The sequence below is a fragment of the Schistocerca americana genome, chromosome 1 (assembly GCF_021461395.2).
Source record: "Schistocerca americana isolate TAMUIC-IGC-003095 chromosome 1, iqSchAmer2.1, whole genome shotgun sequence".
Taxonomy (NCBI): Eukaryota; Metazoa; Arthropoda; class Insecta; order Orthoptera; family Acrididae; genus Schistocerca; species Schistocerca americana.
This window is the reverse complement of record NC_060119.1, coordinates 498,483,279-498,505,707: the sequence shown is the minus strand read 5'-3', so window position 1 is coordinate 498,505,707 and position 22,429 is coordinate 498,483,279. Positions and strand designations below refer to the sequence as shown.

Below are 22,429 nucleotides of genomic sequence, written 5' to 3'. Positions count from 1 at the left end.
CAGCTGTAGAAGTGTTGAAATGTCGCTGACGGATTTGTTAGTCAGAACACATCCAATGACTAGTTCACGTCCGAAGTCACTTAGGTGTCTTGACCGACCCATTCCGTTGTTACTGTCTGTCTGTTGACAACACAATATTACCAGCCTGCCTCCTTTCATATTGGCATGTCCGTCTCTTGTAAAATCTTGTGGTCAATTTCGCATTACCTAAGGTACCCGGACATTTTTTAAGAGCTAGTTTATACAGGGGGGCGCTGCAGTAGATTCATTTGCCACGAGTAGTAGGCTTAGATAATAACTTCACTTGTGTAAAAGAAGCTTAAGAGTATGCAAATACCGTGTCGTCGTCTTTTACGTCGCACGTTGTGCAACTGTTTATGATGTTATGTTGCAGATTAAGTTGGGTGACATCCCGTCCTGTGCGGCGCTCTTGAGGAATACTTCGGTATGTCTTTAACAGAGATGACCGCACCGAAGGCTACTTTATTTGGAGAGGGGACTTGCCAGAAATAAAAACGTCCCCGCCCCATAACAGGAAGGCAGCGACGAGCGAGCATATGCTGATCACGAACAGTGTCGCTAAAGGGCGGCCAGGGAGCGCCGACAGAGGCTAACCCCCTCGCCCGCTTCATATCAATAACAAAGAAAGGCGGCGGGGGATCCGAATGCCCCTGAAACACGTGCGGAGCAGAATTCAAATCTTGAGCAATTACGTTATCAGCGGGCTATTCAAGGCCTTCTGCTCCTCGGGCCGGGCATTAAACTGATGGCCGCTGACGTGCCGCGGGGCAATTGATTTACAGGGGCGGAGGCCACGTCCCGCCTGGCGGAGGATAATAAAAGTTAATTCGACCGGCGACGGCGACGGAGTCGTCTCGGTGATAGGCCGCTTCAAAGGAAGAATATTCCGCCCGCTGTGGCCCAGCCCTGCTGTTTCATCTTAAACGCTTAATGATCTTCCTTGTTCGCCTTGCCATTGTTTTCTTTTCTTTTTCAACTCAGGGAAATTACTTCGAAAGAGACGCTTACATTATGTCAACATCTATATTTTTTTGAAAATTAAGTGCTACTGACAGTTCGGAGTTTCCGGCACAATGTAATGGAAAACATCAAGGAGAAATAGAGTATTCGATCGCGGTCGTGATCGTAAGGTAAGTGCACAGCTGCCGTAAGATTTCTTCTCGAACTGTGATTTAGTACCAAGCTTGAATATAAAATCCGTTCCCTTTAGAGAATAGTGACAAGTGTCAAAATCCTGCACACTTAGACGCCAACTCTCCAAAATTGTCAGCAACGTCGAAAGCCACAGCGTCACTAAACCGACTGACTGGAGGTTAAAAATTCAACAGTATGTGCAGAGATTTATTTCAGAATGTCCGTTAAGTGTTCAGGTTATTTTATCGTTGCTGCATTTTATGGCTCCCGATATGCAATATCATGTTTTCAGAGAATACACTCTCTCACTAAAAGTAACACAGTTTAATTGTATTCTGTATTTGCTGCGCTAAATGTGTTAAGTCCAAGTTGCTTCACGTATCTCTCGTTATGGCTAATAAAATAGAAAAGTAAATAAAGGAAGAAAGTTAAACTTAATACCTCTGTAAGAGATAATATGACGTCTTAATAAGATTACTAAATTATTTTATGTTCATAATTCGGTATACCACGTCATTTCAAAGTTTCAAATTTAGTTGTCTAAGAAACTTCTATTTCAACTAAACACACACACACACACACACACACACACACACACACACACACACACATATATATATATATATATATATATATATATATATATATATATATATATATATACAACTGATGACACTGTTTCCACAATGTACTGTACATTTGTGGCATAGTGATGTGTAACTTGACAACTCGCCCACATAGCCGAGCGCGTTAACGCGCAGCTTCGGGGATTCAGAGAGGCGAGCCAGTCACGGATCGAACCCGGCCCGCGGATTAACAAGGGTGGGTGAGCCTGCCAGCCTGGGAGTGTTTTTTAGACGGTTTGCCACGTCCAACTACGTGAATACGGAGCTGGTGCCAACGTCCCGCCTCAGATACACGCTCTGCATGCATTTAGAAAATATTGTCACACTGGAACATGAGTCCGCCCCCGGTAGTTGAGTGGTCAGCGCGGCGGAATGTCATACCTAAGGGCCCGGGTTCGATTCCCGGCTGGGTCGGAGATTTTCTCCGCTCAGGGACTGGGTGTTGTGTTGTCCTAATCATCATCATTTCATCCCCATCGACGCGCAAGTCGCCGAAGTGGCATCAAATTGAAAGACTTGCACCCGGCGAACGGTCTACCCAACGGGAGGTACTAGCCACACGACTGGAACATGAGATTTTCTCTAAAGGCGGACAGACGGGAGTACACAGATTCTGTCTCTGGGTGAGTGGTGGCATCCAGATACTACTGTTCACTAACATTCCCTCAACCCGTTACAACAAATGACGGCCACGTACAGAAACGAAGGGTGGTGGAGGAGGAGGAGGAGGAGGAGGAGGAGGAGGAAGAAGAAGAAGAAGAATATTCAACTTTGCAGCTGAGCTGAGAAACTAAAGTTCTGTTCTGCGCAGATTCTAATTCCTTCCATCAGAGAACAGCAATTAGTATGGATGCCGTTTGAAAATGCTACATTGCGATTGAATTTCGTCCGTATCTCTCTGTCACCGACGCGCAACGGCATTTCCTACCGGCGTTTCACAAACATGAATCGTGTACGAAGTATATTCGGTCGTGGTATGCACAGTTTACAGTGAATATGAGTGTGATTCCTCCGTAGCCCACAAAAATCGACATTGTGGTGTCACGTATCGATACCACCCCACTGTCGTTCTACAGTTGGTAAAGGAATTGTAAGTTTGCACTAGACGCCGACAGCGATCGTGAGTTACTGGCGGACCCAATGGTGTGCACCCGCTGAGCCACGCCTCCAACCGTCGATACCACCGCGCGACATGGACAGCTGGCGGCACCCACTCACCCCACTGCCACCTCATTGCTAGGACACCATCGTTCGTACGTGGTACAGTGAGCCCCATAATAGTTGCTATTGTATGAGCTGGATTCTAATTCTTGATGCACTATTTTTAATAAATCTTTGAATGTTTGGAGAAAGTCAATCTTCTGTTTATTATGTTAATTTGCTCGCTAAACATTTCTGCCCCTGTCCAGCTTTCCTACGACGACAGTTTCCGCGCCGTTCTGTAGCCCACTTCTGCTTACTGTTGCGTATGACGTCCTACACAACAGACATACAATGCGAGCAGCGAGTTGATCACACTGCAACCGTATGTTAGGAAGATCATGCTAAAAATATCGTCAATAGTAGCTGCTGCCAACTGCAAAGGCCGACTACACAATGAGTCGCTTTGAATATGCAACAACTGCAACTGCGCATGGTAGATAGGGGCGGTTTGAGTGAGAAAACTGTTTTAAATGATAATAAATTCCTTGTTAATGTGAACGTAAATAAACTCAATGTGCTAATCCAAAGGAAAAAACTCTTAACTATCACGCACCATTTTCGCGACCCACCAAATTTTAATGTGTTCGTTGTGATCTCTTTTCTGCTTCGTGAAACGGACGATTACAGGACACGTGCATCCTACTTGGACAGAATGAAAACTGACTCTTAACTGCAGACTTCATCCACCAACTTCATCTCCAACTTCTTAAATTCCTAATAACGACGATGAGAAACCAAAGAACCTATTGTGATCGCAATAACGATCAGGAATTCGTGCTACGACCTCCATACTCATGTGACTAAAATGCGTTTTTTTTAATGAGGTATTCAATGTTCGTGCCAAGGTTACTAGCAGACGTATCGGAATTTAAGCGTTCGCCACAACAATGCTATCTAATAGATTGACGTAATCTGCTATGTTAGGTGTGAGATGAACTTTATGACACGCTCCATATGTGGAGACTCATCAGAGAACACATTAATCACTTGTAAGAACAACATTTTCTCTTTATGATTGGAAATCCCCGCAATATGTTATAAAACACATTTACCGCACACTAATGAAACCTATTCAGTCACTTCGCAATACGTCTGCATAATCATGACATACTGAAAGAGTTTGAATGTATAACTTACCAACATAATGATAGCATTAAATATTTTTATAATTTAATAGACCGAAGACGCCAATATAGACAGTGTAAACAGTTACGTTATATCTATATTAGTAGGTCACTTCATGTAGATGAAATGGGGGTAGTGAGCAGAATGTATGAATATCGCACAAACATGATGTGTAAGATGCACTTTCGGCCGAAACGAGTTACTCTGAGTAGTTACTGTGTCTCTATGAAGAATTGACTACCGCAAGCTCTCTGAGTATATTGTTATAATCTACAAAAGCACTCTCTCAATCACGTAGTACACACTAACTGTTATCATTGCATCTACCACCACCACCACCACCACCACCACCCGCCCTTATCATTACAGAAAAAAAACATGCATTTCATATTACTTCAGTCACCACTTCGATTCCAAACAGGAAACTCAACCTCCCTTCGTAGCCGCTGTGGCAACAAATGGATTGTTGGATCAAACGATTAAAGAACCAGTGTGACATAGGTATACTACTAAAAAGAAAGGAAGGGGAAAAGGGAGAGGGAGAGAGAGGGAGGGAGAGAGAGAGAGAGAGGAGTGGGAAAGGGTAAAAGGTAAAAGAGACAAAAGCAGTGAGGAGGAGGAGAGGAAAATCAAGTAAATGTAATTTTGAAAGCTATGACCGTAAATCACTAATGGCTTCAGTGCGATGGACGAGAAAATATCTTAAGTGCCGCTCTTTTGAATGCCAAACACAATTTTAAGCTAAACGAAAGATAATTTAACGCTGGAAAACGACGACATTTGTGGCTGTAATAGCAAAAACCTGTCTGCAAATATATAAACAAAAAAATGTTATTAATAAGTTAAAACACTATCATAATGGAGGATCTTGAGAGATCAATATCACATAGGTTTCACCGAGCAGCATTGTAATACACTGTGAAAACCGTGCATATGCCATGCCAAATCGAACATAATTGAAAGCAACCGTTTAGTAGCTTCATTAGACCCCATTCAGTGGTCGTTAAAGGAGATAGCTCCGATGATTCCTCGAAAAAAATTTCGAAAACAAAAAAGGATACACCGAACTAATAAGGAAGTATTCTTCACAGAAACGAGATGAAACAATTTCAACACTCGTTCGCAAACGAATAAAATAAAGTGAAAATTGATTCAAACGCAGAGAAAATGCTAAATGAAAAGTTTATCTAACAAACCATAAAACTAGAGGAATTAGTAGAGATTGTGAATAAAGCAAATGACTGAGAAAACAAGTCGATATTTTTTTAAATTTCTCGTAGGATGCCGATTAACAGTGTCGAATCCCTCTACAAATGTGACACCAGAAGATGACATCAAAAAGTACCATGTTGCTGTTCAAATTATGACGTGAATAGAAGAGAAACACAATTCTCGACAGCGAAAAGCAAATTGAGGCAATTCACAACACTAATTAAATCACGAGAGATAGTGGATCAAAGGTGTGTAACGAATCGATATCAATGGAATGATACTTGACTGCGTGAAGGATAATTTAAAACAATTATACACAATGAAGGAAGACATACAAAGAAGGGAGGAAGGGAACATCAGGAATTTATGTCCTGTCGACGACGAAGTCATCAATGACGGCGCACAAATTATGATTATGGATGGAGTTTCCTTCAAATAAATCATCCCCCGCATTTTCCTTCAGCAATCCAGGCAAACCACGGAAAACGTAAGTCTGGATGATCCTCCTGAATGCGACTCCAGTGCCTTAACCACTGCGCCGTCTCGCTTGCTACGTACGTACACTGCCCACCGCAATACTGAATGCCGGATGGCGTTGCGAGCGCGTGACGCAGTAGGGTAGAGACTGCGGAATCTTTTTATTGACGACACAGGCCGCAAATGGATAAATCCACCGTCATAAGCGACTTTGATAAATGACAAGAGTGTTATGGCCCAGCGCCTGGGAATGAGCATCTCGGAAACTGCCGTCAGTATTTATGGAAAGTGGTTGAAGGACGGTGACACTACGCGTAATCGACAAGGAGTTCGAGCTCGACCTCATCACAGAACGTGGACGTCGGAGGCTCGCCGGCTCTGCAAAGCAGGATAGGCGGCGATCTGTGGCAGAACTAATGACACAGAACAATGTTGGTGCAGGTGCCGTTCAGTTCAGGTCATGCAGTTGAATACGGGGCTCTGCAACATACGAGCTCTGTGCGCCCCAGTGAGCCCTAACGACAGACATCGTCAATTACGATTGCAGTTGGCACAGGATAATCGAGACTAGACCGTGGATGAATGGAAATGTCTCGCCTGGTCGGATGTCTCGCGTTTCTTGCTACAACAAAACGACGGGTCGTGCCCGAATACGTGGCGATCTGGCGAAGGGATGCTCGAAACATGCACCACACCACGGACCCTCGCCGGTGGTGTCAGTATTATGTTGAAGGGGATGCATACATCTGAGATTCAGGGGATCAGTGGCAGCTGAAGGCACCGTGTCATCCGTGGACAAAGAGAACATTACTGCACACCACCTGCTTCCCTTCATGCTTGATGTCTTTCCGGACGACAGTGGTATCTTCCAGTAGGATAGCTGTGTGCCACAAGGCCTGCATCGTGCTACAGTGGTTTGACGGCCATGAAGCTCCAATTCGTCACAGCTAAACTGCATGAAACCCATGTGTACTTGGTGAGAAGTCATGTGCGTAGTGCTCGCCACATGAGTAAGAGTAAGCGGTTGTAGAGCACACACACATCGTACATGGCCACTGGACTACGGGTAAGATACGGAGGACCGTTCTTTTTATTGTTTAAGTTCCAAGTTTTGATTGTGGTGTGTTTGTGTGTGTTTGTGTGTGTGTGTGTGTGTGTGTTGGTTGGTTGGTTGGTTTAAAAGAGGCGGGAAGGGACCACAAACTGCTAGGTCATCGGTCCCTTGTTCCGAATAAAACAATGCCACAAGGTTGAGAATCAAACAACCAAGACTGACAACACAAAATGGAGAGAAAGGAAAAAACCACAAGAACGACGGAAGGGCAACAAACACTTAAATAGGAAAAAGGGGAGAAGCAAACCACAGAAACGCAAGAAACAGGTAGAAGAGATTAAAACGACATAACAGATTACCATGGCTGGCTGATCATCAGAATAAAAAGGAGAAGCCAGTCGCTCTACAACACATTAAAACCTCCACACTAAAAGCACTAGGGTGGAGGACACAGAGGGACAAAGGACATGCGCTAAAACTTAGATCAAATGATAAAACACACCCTCACGAATAAAACGAGAAACTGAATCAGCCGATGAGGCGTTGTCAGATAAAATTAGCGGCAACGAGGCCGGTAACCGAAGATTTCGTCGCAGGGCAGTCAAAGTGGGACAGTGCACCGGTATGTGGGCCACTGTCAACCGACACTGAGGCGGGTCTTCACGGCGCAGGTGGTAGCCGTGGGTCGCCCAAGCGTGGCCAGAGCGGAGCCGGCAGAGAACCACAGAGTCCCTGCTAGAGGCCAGCATGGAGACCTGCCACACATTCGTAGCCTGGGGTTCCGACGTTTCCTGGGATCCACACAAACACCACTGAACGACCGGACCATTCCAGGGCGTAGATGGACTCCTGGATGATCGCTACCAAAGGATGACGAGGGTAGCACTAGCCAATAGCTTGTAGACTGCTCAAGGAGTCAGTACACACAAGAAACGACTCCCCACGTCATGAACGAATGTGCTCAAGAGCACGAGATGTAGCCACCAGCTCTGCAGTGAAAACAATGCAGCCAACGCGCAAGGAATGCTGTTCAATACGTCCTCCATGGACATACGCGAAGCCGACGTGACCATCAGCCATCGAGCCATCGGTGTAAACCACTTCATGGCCTCGGACATGTCAAGAATCGAGATGAAGTGACAGCGGAGAGCGATGGGGTGAACTGAATCCTTTGGGCCGTGTGAAAGGTCCAGGCGAAGCTTCGGCCTAGATGTACACCATGGAGGTGTACGCGATTGGACCTCGAGTATAGGTGGTAAAGGCAAGGACTCCAGTTCAGATAGAAGGGATCGGACGCGAACTGCAGTTGTAAGCCCTTACCTGGGCCGCCGATGCGGGAGATGAACCGCTGTGGGTGGGAAAATGGCTCTGAGCACTATGCGACTTAACTTCTGAGGTCATCAGTCGCCTAGAACTTAGAACTAATTAAACCTAACTAACCTAAGGACATCACACACATCCATGCCCGAGGCAGGATTCGAACCTGCGACCGTAGCGGTCGCTCGGTTCCAGACTGTAGCGCCTAGAACCGCACGGCCACTCCGGCCGGCAAAGGGTGGGAAAAGGAGACGGTAATTCGGATCCGCAGAACTACGAACGTGTGCAACGTAACTGGCGAGCAGTTGTGCACGCCTGACCTGCAGTGGAAAGACGCCAGCCTTCGCAAGAACGCTGGTCACCGGGCTCGTTCTAAAAGCCCCAGTTGCTATTTGAACGCCACATTGGTGCACTGGGTCGAGTAAACGCAACACTGAGGGCGCCGCTGAACCATAAACCAGACTCCCATAGTCAAGACGGGATTGAACACGGGCTCTGTATAGTTGCAGCAGCGTAGTGGGATCTGCGCCCCAGTTGGTGTTGCTCAGGCAGCGGAGGGTATTGAGGTGCTGCCAGCACTTCTGCTAAAAGCTGACGAAGGTGAGGAAGCCAAGTCAATCGGACGACGAAAACCAGTCCTAAAAATCGATACGTCACTACTGTGAGGGGATCGTCAGTAAGGTAAAGTTATGGTTCCGGATGAACAGTAAGACACCGACAGAAGTGCATAACACACGACTCTGCAGCCGAAAACTGAGAGCAGTGGGCTAGAGCCCATGACTGCGCCTTGTGGATGGCTCCCTGTAGGCGCTGCTCAGCAACACCAGTACTGGTGGAGCAGTACGAAATGCAGAAGTCGTCTGCATACAGAGAGGGTGAGACGGACGGCCCTACAGCTGCTGCTAGACCGTTAATGGCCACTAAAAATAGAGATACACTCAATACAGAGCCCTGCGGGACCCCATTCTCCTGGATATTGGGGGAACTATGGAAGGCACTAACATGGGCACGAAAAGTTCGAAGCGACAGGAAACTCTGAATAAAAATTGAGAGCAGGCCTCGGATACCCAACTCATATAATGTGCCAAGGATATGTCAACAGGTGGTTTCATACGCTTTGTGTAAATCAAAGAAGACCACAACAAGATGTTGGCATCTGGGAAAGGCCTTTCAGATGGCACACTCGAGGGACACAAGATTATCAGTGGTAGAGTGACCCTGGCGGAAGCCGCCCTGGCACGGAGCCAGTAGGCCACATCACTCCAGGACCCAACCCAACCGCCAACACACCACACGTTCCAGCAGTTTACAAAGAACGTTGGCGAGGCTGGTGGGCCGATAGCTATCCACATCAAGCGGGTTTTTGCCGGGTTTGAGCACTTGTATGCTGGTGCTCTCCTGCCAGTGCGATGGAAAGATGCCATCGCACCAGGTCCGGTTGAAGATCACGAAGAGATGTCGCTTGTAGTCAGACGAGAGATGTTTAATCATCTCACTGTGGATCCGATAGGGCCCAGGAGCTTTGTCGGGGCAATGTGCAAGTGCACTGAGGAGCTCCCACTCTGTAAATGGGGCGTTATAGGGTTCACAGTGGCGTGTAGTGAGCGAGAGGACTTTCCCTTCCATCCGCCATTTGAGAGTGCGAAAGGCTGGGGGTAATTCTCTGACACAGAGGCACGAGCAAAGTGCTCAGAATCGCGTTTGGGTCGGTAGATAACACGCCATTTATGTTAACACCGGGAACACCTGTTGGGGTCTGGTATCCAAAAACTCGTTTGATCTTTCCCCAGACTTGGGAAGGTAACGCATGGCACCCAATGGTCGCCACGTACCTCTCCCAACACTCCTGTTTCCATCTTTTGATAAGCTGGCGAACGCAGGCCGTTTAAAGGCTATGAGGTGTTGCACGGAAGGGTGCCGCTTATGCCGCTGTAGAGCTCGCCGACGCTCCTTAATTGCCTCAGCGACTTCTGGCGACCACCAAGGGACTATCTTTCGCCGGGGGCACCCTAAAGAACGAGGGGTGGCGTTTTCCGCCGCAGAAACGATCGTTGTAGTTACCTGCTCAACCACCACATCGATATTACCATGTGGGGGAGATTCAATGGTGACAGCAGAGGTGAAAGCGTCCCAGTCTGCTTTGTTTAAAGCCCATCTGGGCAGGCGTCCGTGGGCCTGACGCTGGGGCAGTGACAGGAAGATGGGGAAGTGGTCACTACCACACAGGTCGTCATGTGCTCTCCAGTGGATATACGGGAGAAGGCGACTGCAAACCGAGAGACCAACGGCCGAATATGTGCCATGTGCCACACTGAAATGTGTGGCGGCCCCAGTATTTAAGAGGCAGAGGTCGAGATCGAGTTGTAACAGTAAAGTTTCGACATCTCTGCCTCTGTCAGTAAGAACTGTGCCACCCCACAAGGGGGTTATGAGCGTTAAAATCTCCCGAAAGTAGGAAAGGTTTAGGGAGTTTATAAATCAGTACAGCCAATGCGTTCAGGGGTACTGCACTATCTGGAGTAAGATATACGTTGTAACAGTTATTTCCTGTGTCGTCCTTATCCTGACAGCTACAGTTTCAAGAGGCGTTTGAATGGGCACGGGTTCACTGTATACTGAGTTCAGGACATAGACGCAAACTCCACCTGACATGCTATTATAGTTGCTACAGTTCCTGAATATCCCTTACAGCCATGGAGGGCAGGGGTCCGCATTCCAGGAACCAGGTTTCCTGGCGGGCAATGCAGGAGCAGGTGCAAAGCTTAAAAGTTGCCATAGCTCAGCCAGGTGGTGGAAAAAACCGCCGCAATTCCACTGGAGGATGACGTTATCGTGAGGCTGGGAAGGCATGAAGTGCGCAAAGAGGCAGGTTATGCCTCACGGTCACCTGCTGCCTCCGACTGAGTATTTGTAGCCATTTCTATGGTGGATGAAGCATTAGTGAGATCCAGGTCCACAGGGGACGCAAAGATCTCCACTGCATCCTTAGACGCAGAATTGATAGGGAGTGGTGGTGTTGGGGACACCAGAGGGTCCCGTTTCTTAGCAGACTACTACTTAGTTTGCTTGCTCTCTCGCTTCACTTCAGGGGCTTACTGGGAAGATTTCTCCGAAGCAGCTTCATGCACGGAGGAAGACCGTGAAGCTCTTCGTCCAGCAGCTTTTGGCTCCTTACGCCACTGGCGAGTGTTTGCCGTGGCATTAATACCGACCTTGGAAGAGAGGGCCCCAAGGGACCCCTCCCGCATGGGTGGAGCTGGAGGAGGCTGTTGATTCTGTGGCAGGGGTGAGGGGATCGATGTCCTCTGAGTTTGGGGGGGGGGGGGGGCTTGTTCCCGAAGTAAGTGCCTTGGGAGCAATGGAGGAAGATTTGCCCCCGACCACCAAGTGCGTGGATGTGTTCTGGTGGCCCGGAGGGCCCAATGTTCATGGCACAGTGAGGAACCACTGGCACTTGGGACAGCGATAGTGATGTAGCTGCAGCGTATGTCGACATCAACCGAATGGGGTGTAATCTTTCGAATTCACGTTTAGCATCTGCGTAAGTCAACTGGTCCAGGGTCTCGTACTCCGCGATTTTCTGCTCCTTTTGGAGTACTGGGCAGTCTGGCGAGCAGGGGGAGTGGTGCTCTCCACAGTTGAGGCAAGTGAGAGGTGGCACACATGGAGTACATGGAGTATCTGGATGCAGTGGACGTCTGCAGTCTCGACATGTGGCACTGGAAGTGCAGCAGGAAGACATGTACCCGGACTTCCAGCACTTAAAGCACCGCATAGGGGGAGGGACGTATGGTTTAACGTCACAGTGGTAAACTATCACCTTGACGTTTTCAGGCAATGAATCACCCTCAAAGGCTAAGATGAAGGCACCAGTAGCAACCCTGTTGTCTTTGGGTCCCCTGTAAACGCGCCAGATGAAATGAACACCCCGCCGTTCTAAATTGGCGCGGAGCTCGTCGTCAGACTGCAAGAGGAGGTCACGATGGAAAATAATCCCCTGGACCATGTTGAGGTTTTTATGGGGAGTGACGGAAACAGGATATCAGTCAGTTTGTCACAGGCGAGTAACGCTCGGGATTGGGCTGCGGATCCTGTCCGAATCAAGACTGCACCATTTCGCATCTTGGACAGCACTGTCACTTCTCCAAACTTATCCTCAAGTTGTTCAACGAAAAATTGAGGCTTCGTAGGTAGAAAAGAGTCCCCATCGGTTCTGCTACAGACTAAAAAACCGAGGCGAATATGGCTCTCTCCGTTCTGTAGCTCTACGTTCCTCCCATAATGTAGCGAGGGAGGGAAACGATTTAGGGACATACCTGTCGGCATTGTATTCTATCTTGCCCTTCTTAGAGACCGCTGGTGCCGTACGGTCACCAGCAACAGATGACTTAGTCCGCTTCATTGTGGGTCATCTGCCCTGATGCCACCCACTCCGATCAGGGGCTCCCCCCACGGGCGCCACACAGCCACAGCAAAGGCTAACTGGCATGATGACCATCGCCAGGAGTCCTGATGCCCCAGGAAGACAGGCATCTACTCTTCAGCATACATGGGGAGTTTACAGCTCAGGCATCAGCAGTGCAATCCCTGTGTTGTCAGGGGGCTACCGTCAAATGGGTACATGATGGCCCCGCCACAACAGACTGGCTACCGTGTTGGATATTGGGTGCAGAGAAATCCAATATTGTCGTAAGGGCAAAAGAGGACAGGAGACAACGGAAGAAGATGACATACCCCAGAAAGTGTCCTCACTCAAATAGTTGAATCGCAGGTGGAGATGCAAAGCCATGACAAGAGATTCAGGAGATCGAATATCAGGGCACTCGTGCACCACGCAAGGCATCCTTCCCCATATGGCCCGCACTTCTGTAGAATTTTGAAAGTGGCAGGTCAGACCATAGAATGGGACCTGAACTCATAGGGCCGAAAAAAGAGAGAGAGAGAGAGAGAGAGAGAGAGAGAGAGAGAGTGGGGGGGGGGGGGGGGGGGGTAAGGATCCTGCAGCACGTCTGTATGCCTGTGCAGCAGGTGATACTCCCAGCCTACCAGTCGACAATGATCAATATCTTCAACAGGGAACAAGTCAGTCTGTGGAACAGCCAGCTCAGTAGCTCCGCTTGAAATCTAGGACGCTCAGAGAGGTGTCTTGCTGTTCGCATTCGAACCTCGGCAGATTCTCACTGTGCTGAGAATAGCTTTGCAATACGAGTAGCATTCACTTCCTGTGAAGCTCATACAGACCATAATGACTCACATGACGGAAACGTGGCATGATTATAGATCAAAAGAAGATTACAACAAAACACCTTTACATTCATACATGGACAACAACAGATTCGAATGCCTGCAGAGGAATACGATGCTTAACATTAAAGGCAAATATCGTATGGAGTTCACAGGAAACTTCTCTGTTAACTATGGATAACAATGTCAGATGACTGATGGCAAACGCTGGGAACGGATGGCATTGAAGCAGCTTTGCATGCCTCAGCGTCGTGAGCAGCGCAAATATATGTGTATCCGAAGCCAATTCCTCAGTTTCCAGCAACGAATCATCCTTCAAGGTTACAGCCACGTAACTGGCGTCGCTCATCGGAAATTGACGGCAGATGACACGGGAATGTGGCCAACACCCATTAATCGAGTGCGTCTTTCAGCCGGACATTAATCGTGCTAGAATCCTGCCTACCAAGCTAACTCAGTCTCTCTTTCTTTCTTTTTTGCGACATACACAAGTTTTAAAATTTAGCATAAGACTGTCTGGATTATCAATTCGCGTGACTGAAAATCAAAATACCCGATCGAACATTCGATGAGTTACTGAGATGAAACTTTGAGATTCTATTTTTGAAGAATTCCGAATCGATTGTTTCTTTGGCTTATTAAGCTGTCACTGGCTGGTGGAATTTAAATTTGACCACACTAAGGGGGGTCTGCAGACGATGAGCCTCTACAAAATTTAGTAGAAAATCACGATTCCCATCTTAACACGTGCAAAACTTGTCGATAAGTGTTCTCCCACTCCCTAATCCCGCCCAACTGCCTCAAGATAGGTCGCCTACGAATAGTTTGTCAGTATCATCACACTTCAAGCAGGAAACGGCCTCTTCTCGCTCCTCACATGTTGTCACTGACGAAGCCAGCAAAAGTGTTACAGTGAATCATGAGAAACGTGTATCAGTGCAGTTGGACTCGGGGTCGGACACGAGACCTGCTGAATGAAACCGAGCGAGGTGGCGCAGTGGTACGACACTGGACTCGTATTCAGGACAGTGTCTCCTATCCACCGTCCGGCCATCCAGATTTAGGTTTTACGTCATTTCTGACAATAGGTTATATGATGGTTGCATCGAAAGACCACGGCCGACTTGCTTCCCCAGTCCGACCTTGTGCTCCGTCTCTAATTACTTTTTCGTCGACAGGTCGTTAATACGGATCTCCTTTCCTTTCTTCCTGAAAGAAACTGCCGCATCATTTCGCATGTACAAATGCGCCCCTACGCAGTGTCTGTTTTACCGAAATTGCATACATGCATATGAATGCATAAATATGAGAAAACAGAGTCAGAAGGAATTGCGGCAGTCACTGGAAACTTATTTCTCTAACACGTAAATTTGTGTAGGTATTCTAACACGTAAATTTGTGTAGGTACTGAGGGAATAAACGCAAAGTATATTTCTTAACTCTAGGAGAAACCCACTCCTACGTACTTCAAGGAACTATTTACCTGTAGCAATTACTCTGCAAATCAGAGGACGGACCAGGTACTGAGTACAGTGTCTGTTGGACACTAATTTGAGCAGTAATGACGCCGTTCACCACTCTGGCGACGATTTAATTGCGATCTTGTACAAATCGAAATACAGCGACGATAAATTCTATATCATCACTAAATTAATTTTTGGCCGAACGGTAAATTTTGATTAATATTTGGTCGATATCATTAATGAAGCTTCATGTAAATTAACAGGAATATAAACTTTCACAGCCGGTGTACACTCGGCGGTAAAAACAACAAAACTAACTATGAATTTACCTAGTCTTTTCAAATGGCGACCTTTTTGTTACCATAATGAGACTATGACAGACCATTACTAAAAAAAAGGGGGGGCGAACAGTTTCCTACAGCCTTTGCGGTCATGTCATCATCACACTCATTCGCACTCACTTTTTTTTCTTTTTTAATGACGACGAACAAGCGTGATTACGGTCCGCCAGTTGCAGTCTGAGTTTTTCTGTTGTCGCTCAGCGTACAGCAGTAGTAGTTTAATTTGCGACATGATGCTGCATAAATCTTGTAAATATTTAAGAAAATGACGTGGCGGAATCACATTCACAATACAAGATCAAGCTTCATAGAATTACATGTTGATGCTTTTGGACCATTGAATCTCAGAATCTTCACTTTAAGTCGATATATGGAACGAAGACACCCTTCTCGGAACATTTCTTCACATCAAGAATGCAATACCGAGTCGTAAATACTATGCGTTCCTTAATTATATTTATTTCGCAAATGAATAACATATGTTTTCTTTCTCTAATTTATGAATCAGTCCAGACGACGCGAAAATCATTCAATAATCGAGGGTAGTTTAGCATGCAACGGAGACGCGAATTTTGGAGATTACTAGGAGAGACAGAAAACCACAGAAATGGATCAATCAACAAACTGAATGGAATGTATAATTATGACCGGAAAGAGAACTAAATGCTGGCGAGTGGGATACGTTGTCAGGAAACTGCTCTTGATTTAAAAAAACCTGAAGACGACATAATGGAAGATGACATTATGAAACGTGCATGGATTATACATGAAGACCTCGATGTATGTAAAGATCCAGAGGAAGCCTTTACCCAACAGTGAACATAATATGAATGAGGGTGGTGGTGATGGTGGTGGTGGTCGTCGTCATAGAAACTATTAATCTGATTCAGCTGCTATCTTCGTCACAAGGTTGCGATGCATATATCCAAGCAACACTGTTCTGTAACGCTTAAGGACGAGATAGATAAAACAGCATAATAACTACATGGTGGAAATGAAAAAGTGCAAGACGAAGTTGCTAGAGATCTGCCAGTCGTACACGGAAGCCGCACGTCACATGGTATGAGGTTAGCGTGACTAATGGGCTCGACACACAACACGAGGCAGTCGAAGAAACGGGAAAATACAGGCAGGCAGGCAGTCGGCGAATAGTTACGGTGCACTGTGATGGTGTACTCCACTGCAACATGGCCCGGAGGCAACATCTGAATGACTTCAGACGAAAAGCACTCATCGGAAACTGGAACGAGGATGAATTGTGGAGAACGCAGTCCAGGAATTTGGTATTGTTTACAGCATTGCTTCATGTGCATGGGGAGCGTTCCGAACCACAGGCACCGCTGTTCGGAGAGATGATGTTTGACCACGGCCAACTACAGCAGCAAATGAGCGCTACATTGTGCAACAGGCAAGAAGGGGACCACGTTTAACAGGACTGCAAGGTTCGCAATCTCACGCTCCACAGTGGAACGGCGACCGTAAGGGAGTGGTCTCACTGCCCGAACACCACTCCGTTACGTTCTGTTGGCACCCGCCCACCGGCGGCACCGTTCGCGACGATGCTTACAGCATAGGGATTGGACGAACGAGAAGTGGGGTCGCGTGCTCTTCTCGGATGAAAGCAGGTTCAGTGCGAGTACTGATTCTGGACGTATCCTCATATGGTGAGAGGTGGGAACACGTAATGCACCCAGAACGTTTTGGTGGCTCAGGAGTTATGGTGTAGTGAGGCATAATGTTACTTGGGCGTACTGACCTACAAAATTTTGAATACGGTACATTCACTGGTCGGCGTTATTATGGCATTGTACTCCTTCCCTGTGCGTGTTTTCTGGGGTTAATTCGACTCTGACTTCATTTTTATGGATTAAAATGTGGGACCGCATCGAACAGCGCAGATGGGAGAGCTCTTGGAACGAGAGGATGTTCGCGAATGGAGTGGCTTGCCCGTTGCCCCAACTCAAATCCCATCGTGCACATGTATCAACGACCATCCAGCAGTTGTCTACCGCGCTGATGAAGGAATGGGACGGCCTACCGTAAGAACTCCTTACCAACCTTGTGGCCAGCTAGGGAGCACGTTGCAGAGCATGTACTGCTGTCCGTGGAGATCTCACAACCTATCAAGAACCACATCCCGTCTTCTGTAATGTCCAGGAGCCATCACAAATCGCGGTCAATTCAGTGTATTTCTCGACTTTGACTATGGCTCTGAGCTCTATGGGTCTTAACATCTGAGGTCATCAGAACTTAGAACTACTTAAACCTAACTAACCTAAGGAAAGCACACACATCCATGCCCGAGGCAGGATTCGAACCTGCGACCGTAGCGGTCGCGCGGTTCCAGGCTGAAACGACTAGTACCACCGACTTTGAATAAAATTGTCATACACTGTAGCAGTTATTTCTACAGTATGTACGATTTAAGTTTCATCAAACTATGTTACTTGACAGATCATGCGCAAGTTACTTTCGTCCTTAAGGCTTGCACACAAATGTACGTCAACTGTTCACGTTTGGAGTTTCCGTCAATGTAGTCGCCACCAGAATGCCAAATTAATTTATTTATCTACATCAATACGTGACTTATAATTTTGCTGAAAGTGCCAGTATTAAGACTTCGATACATCACAGCGTTCCTTATTGAGAGTATGTTTCTACTCCAAATCTCGAGGACGCACTTTGTAACACAGTTCAAGTTGGGTTGGAAGATTTTCAAACGTTGAAAATCATTACTGAGAAATCGAATACACACGGTGAGTTGAATAAAGAGATAGAATATATCCAGTATGTACGTGCCCCGCAAAGACTAGTATGTGTTTGGTCGTTCAACGACAACGTGATCCGCCAGACAAATAATGAATTAACTAACTCCAACAGAGGGAAATTTGACACCAGAGCAAGCATATTTGCGATATCCATAATCGATAGAACTTTTAAGCCCGTTATTCACATTATCACCATAAACAACTGCTTCGAAAGCAAAAGGACTGACATGTGCAACCGTATGTTCTGACTACCTACGAGAAAAAGAAATGCGATTTGAGCATCAAATAGGTAAAAGAAATGGACAGTTAAAATTGTAAACATCATTAACTGAACACTTCATTCACTGGTGGGACGTAGAATGAATTCGGTAAACACATTAGTACCTTTGAATTTCGCAAAGTGGATGGAAAGCTTCTGTTTCATTTTTACGTACTTACGACTTCCTTTTCGCCATCCAAAAAACTGCCATTCAGGTGTCCAAATTCAGATGTACTTATTTCTTTTTTTTTAACTTAATAAATTAATGTATTTATTTATATTCTCTCAAATGAAAGTAAACTGAGGTGCCAAAAGTTATGGAATACCTCCTAATATAGTGTAGGACCTCTCCTTGCCCGACGTTCTGCAGCAACTCGACGTGGCTTGGATACAAGTCGCTGGAAGTCCCTTGCACAAATATTGTGCCCCGCTGCCAGTATAGCCATCCATTATCACCAAAGCGCTGCCGGTGCAGGTTTTTGTACTGACCTCTCGAATGTCCCATAAATGTTCAGTGGGATTCATGCCGGGCGATCTCGGGGCCAGATCATTTACTCGAATTTTCCAGAACATTCTACAACCAATCGCGAACAATTTTGGCCCGGTGACATGGCGCATTGTCATCCATAAAATTTCAAAAATGGTTCAAATGGCTCTGAGCACTATGGGACTCAACTGCTGAGGTCATTAGTCCCCTAGAACTTAGAACTAGTTAAACCTAACTAACCTAAGGACATCACAAACATCCATGCCCGAGGCAGGATTCGAACCTGCGACCGTAGCGGTCTTGCGGTTCCAGACTGCAGCGCCTTTAACCGCACGGCCACTTCGGCCGGCCATAAAATTTCATCGTTGTTTGGGAACACGAAGTCCATGAATGGCTGCAAATGGTCTCCAAGTAGCCGAACACAGCCATTTCCCGTCAATGATCGATTCAACTGGGCCACATGACCCAGTCCATTCCACGTAACCACTGCTCACACCATTACCGAGCCACCACAAGCGTGAACAATGCACAGTTGACAACTTGGGCCGACGGTTGCATGGGATCTGCGCCACACTCGGTCTCTACCATCAGTTCTTACAAACTGAAATCGGGACTCATCTGACGGGCCACAGTTTCCCAGTCGTCTAGGGTCCAACCGATATGGTCACAACTCCAGGAGAGGCACTGCAGACAATATCGTGCTGTTAGCAAAGGCACTCGCGTCGGTCGACCGCTGTCACAGTCCATTAACGCCAAATTTCACCGCACTGTCCTAAAGGATACGTTCATAGTACGTCCCACATTGATTTCTGCGGTTATTTCACGCAATTTTGCTTGTCTGTTAGCACTTGGTCGTTAACTGAAGGCCGGCGGCCACTGCGTTGTCCGTGGTGAGAGGTGATGCCTGAAATTTGGTATTTTCATCACATTCTTGACACTGTGGATAGCGAAATACTGAATTCCCTAACGATTCCCGAAATGGAAAGCCCCATGCGTCCACCTCCAACTACCATCCCGAGTTCGAAGTCTTTTAATTCCAGTCGCACAGTCATAACCACGTCGGAAACCTTTCCACATGAATCACCTGAGTACAAATGGCAGCTCCGCCAATGCACTGTCCTTTTATACCTAGTGTGCGCGATACTGCCGCCATCTGTATATGAGCATATCGCTATCCCATGCCATTTGTCACTTCAGTGTAGAACAGCTGTTAATACCGTACTCACTTGCTACGATGATTACCCACATCCTACTCCCCATACCTGAAAACAGTGTGGTGTTGTCGTCGTCGTCGTCGTCGTCGTCGTCGTCGTTGTTGTTGTTGTTGTTGTTGATGTTTATGAACAAACTCTCTGTAGTAGATGTTTGAACACTGTGTTACTATCTTCTAACACCATCTGTATTAAATTCATGAAGAAATAATGACTAGCCGGCCGGAGTGGCCGAGCGGTTAAAGGCGCTACAGTCTGGAACCGCACGACCGCTACGGTCGCAGGTTCGAATCCTGCGTCGGGCATGGCTGTGTGTGATGTCCTTAGGTTAGTTAGGTTTAAGTAGTTCTAAGTTCTAGGGGACTTATGACCACAGCAGTTGAGTCCCATAGTGCTCAGAGCCAGCCAAATAATGACTACATGCACAATTATTTATTTTGGGTACACAGTTCAAATGGGTCTCAGCACTATGGGACTTAACATCTAATGTCATCAGTCCCCTAGACTTAGAATTACTTTAAACCTAACTAACCTAAGGACATCACACACATCCATGCCCGAGGCAGGATTCGAACCTGAGACCGTAGCAGTCGCGTGGTTCCGGACTGAAGCATCTAGAACCGCTCGGCCACAACGGCCGGCGGGTGCACAGTATCTTGTGGGATTTTCAAAGGTAATTCAAAAACCAGTTAGTCATGTCTTGTAAGCAACTAATTTTTTGAATTTAGCAAGAGACCGACCGTTCAAGAAACTTGAGTCCTTCAGGCTGAAGTGTGTTGTGAAATGTTTCAACGTGTCGATAACACAATGTCTTGCCGTGCTTCTGTGACAATAACTTATGTTTATACACTCATGTTAAAAAAAAGGAACACCTTGAACGACTAGAGATATGGCGTTCATATTCACAGTACATGTAGATTAGTATGTTCTGCAAAAGTGATTTGCATTTGAGACATCTCGGGTCAGCATGCTAGCTGTTGTCTAGAAGGCACACGGTGCGCCACGGGCCCTCGTAGCTTGTTCCATGCGTGATGGCATCCAGCACCCCACACCATAAGGCCTTGATGTGGCGCTATATGTCTTGTGAGAATGTCGTCACTGTGATGCCGCTTCTCCCTGTCCACGGCGAACCAAAATGCGGCGATAATTTTCACGCAAACAGAACCTGGATTCGTCCGTAACCACTATCTGATGCCATTCCCGTCCCAAGTGACATTGCTCCATACACCACTGCTATCTAGCATGTTTTTGCACATTCGTCAAACGTATGCGGAGAAGTGGATGGCGAGCACGTAACCCATGCCGTAATAAACGGCGACGGACTGTCAACCCTGATAGTGTACTACATGTTCCAATGTTGCGCCAGTGGAATCAGTTATCTTCTCCCCATGGCAATTCACGTTTCACAATGGAAAAAGTAAAAAGAGATGGGACAAAGTAAGTATTGGCATTCTTTGTCGAAATCTGTCGGACAGATTTTATTCCCTTGCACACTGAAACCTATCAATCGAAAGGCTTCTACAGATCGCGTCAATGTTATTCTTTGGAACCAAATATGCTGAAGAACTTAGTGCTATGAGAAATTTAGTAAGGTACGAGGAATGATATTCTGACAGTAACTTTCTTTTTTCTCTCGTACAAATTCTAATGAAACTTTTCATAATTTGCACCAGAGGATTGTTGGTCTGCTTTAAAAATGGTTCAAATAGCTCTGAGCACTTATGGGACTTAGCTTCTGAGGTCATCAGTCCCCTAGAACTTAGAACTACTTAAACCTAACTAACCTAAGGACATCACATACAGCCATGCCCAAGGCAGGATTCGAACCTGCTACCATAGCGGTCTGGTCTGCTTTAAAGTTTAAAAAATCTGAGTCTTCATTTTTGTGATAGAGAATGTTTTTCGTGGCAACCTGAGAACGTGCAAATGATAAATACCATCGACCGTATTAAAAATACTACACCTAGCGAGGTGGCGCAGTGATTAAGACCATGGACTCTCATTGGGGAGGACGTCAATTTAAATTTTTTAGTTTACCTACATCGCGTAAGGCAAATGCAGGGATTGTTCCTTCGAACAGGACACGGCCGACTTTCTTCCCCAATCATACGCCATGTCTTTAATGACCTCGTCGTTGACGGGACTTTCAACTCCAATAATCCTTCCTTTATATTATTCTTATTAACCGCTAATGTATATTTCGAAGCACAGTTCCGTACTCAGGGCCCCAGTGCAATGTCAAATTGTCACTTTCAAATCGTGGTGACGTTTCATCAATTGTGTTCCGACCACTAAGATATGCTTCTCCCAATACAGTTGGTTTAAAGTTCGCAGAATGAATAATTCATCCTATAATGGGTTTACCCTGTAATGGAACTTCCTGACAGACAAAGTTCGTACTGAATAGGGATTCATATCCTTGCAATTTGCGGGTAGTCATCATATTAAGTAAATGGGCTTTTATGAGACGTGTCTGGATTGTCTGTC

General features: G+C 46.4%; 1 protein-coding gene across 1 annotated transcript in view; it reads right to left on the bottom strand.

Annotated features, from left to right (window-relative positions):
* The window catches only part of LOC124624246 (obg-like ATPase 1), a 300,300-nt gene that overhangs the window by 224,249 nt on the left and 53,622 nt on the right, over positions 1-22,429 (bottom strand). The window lies entirely within an intron of this gene.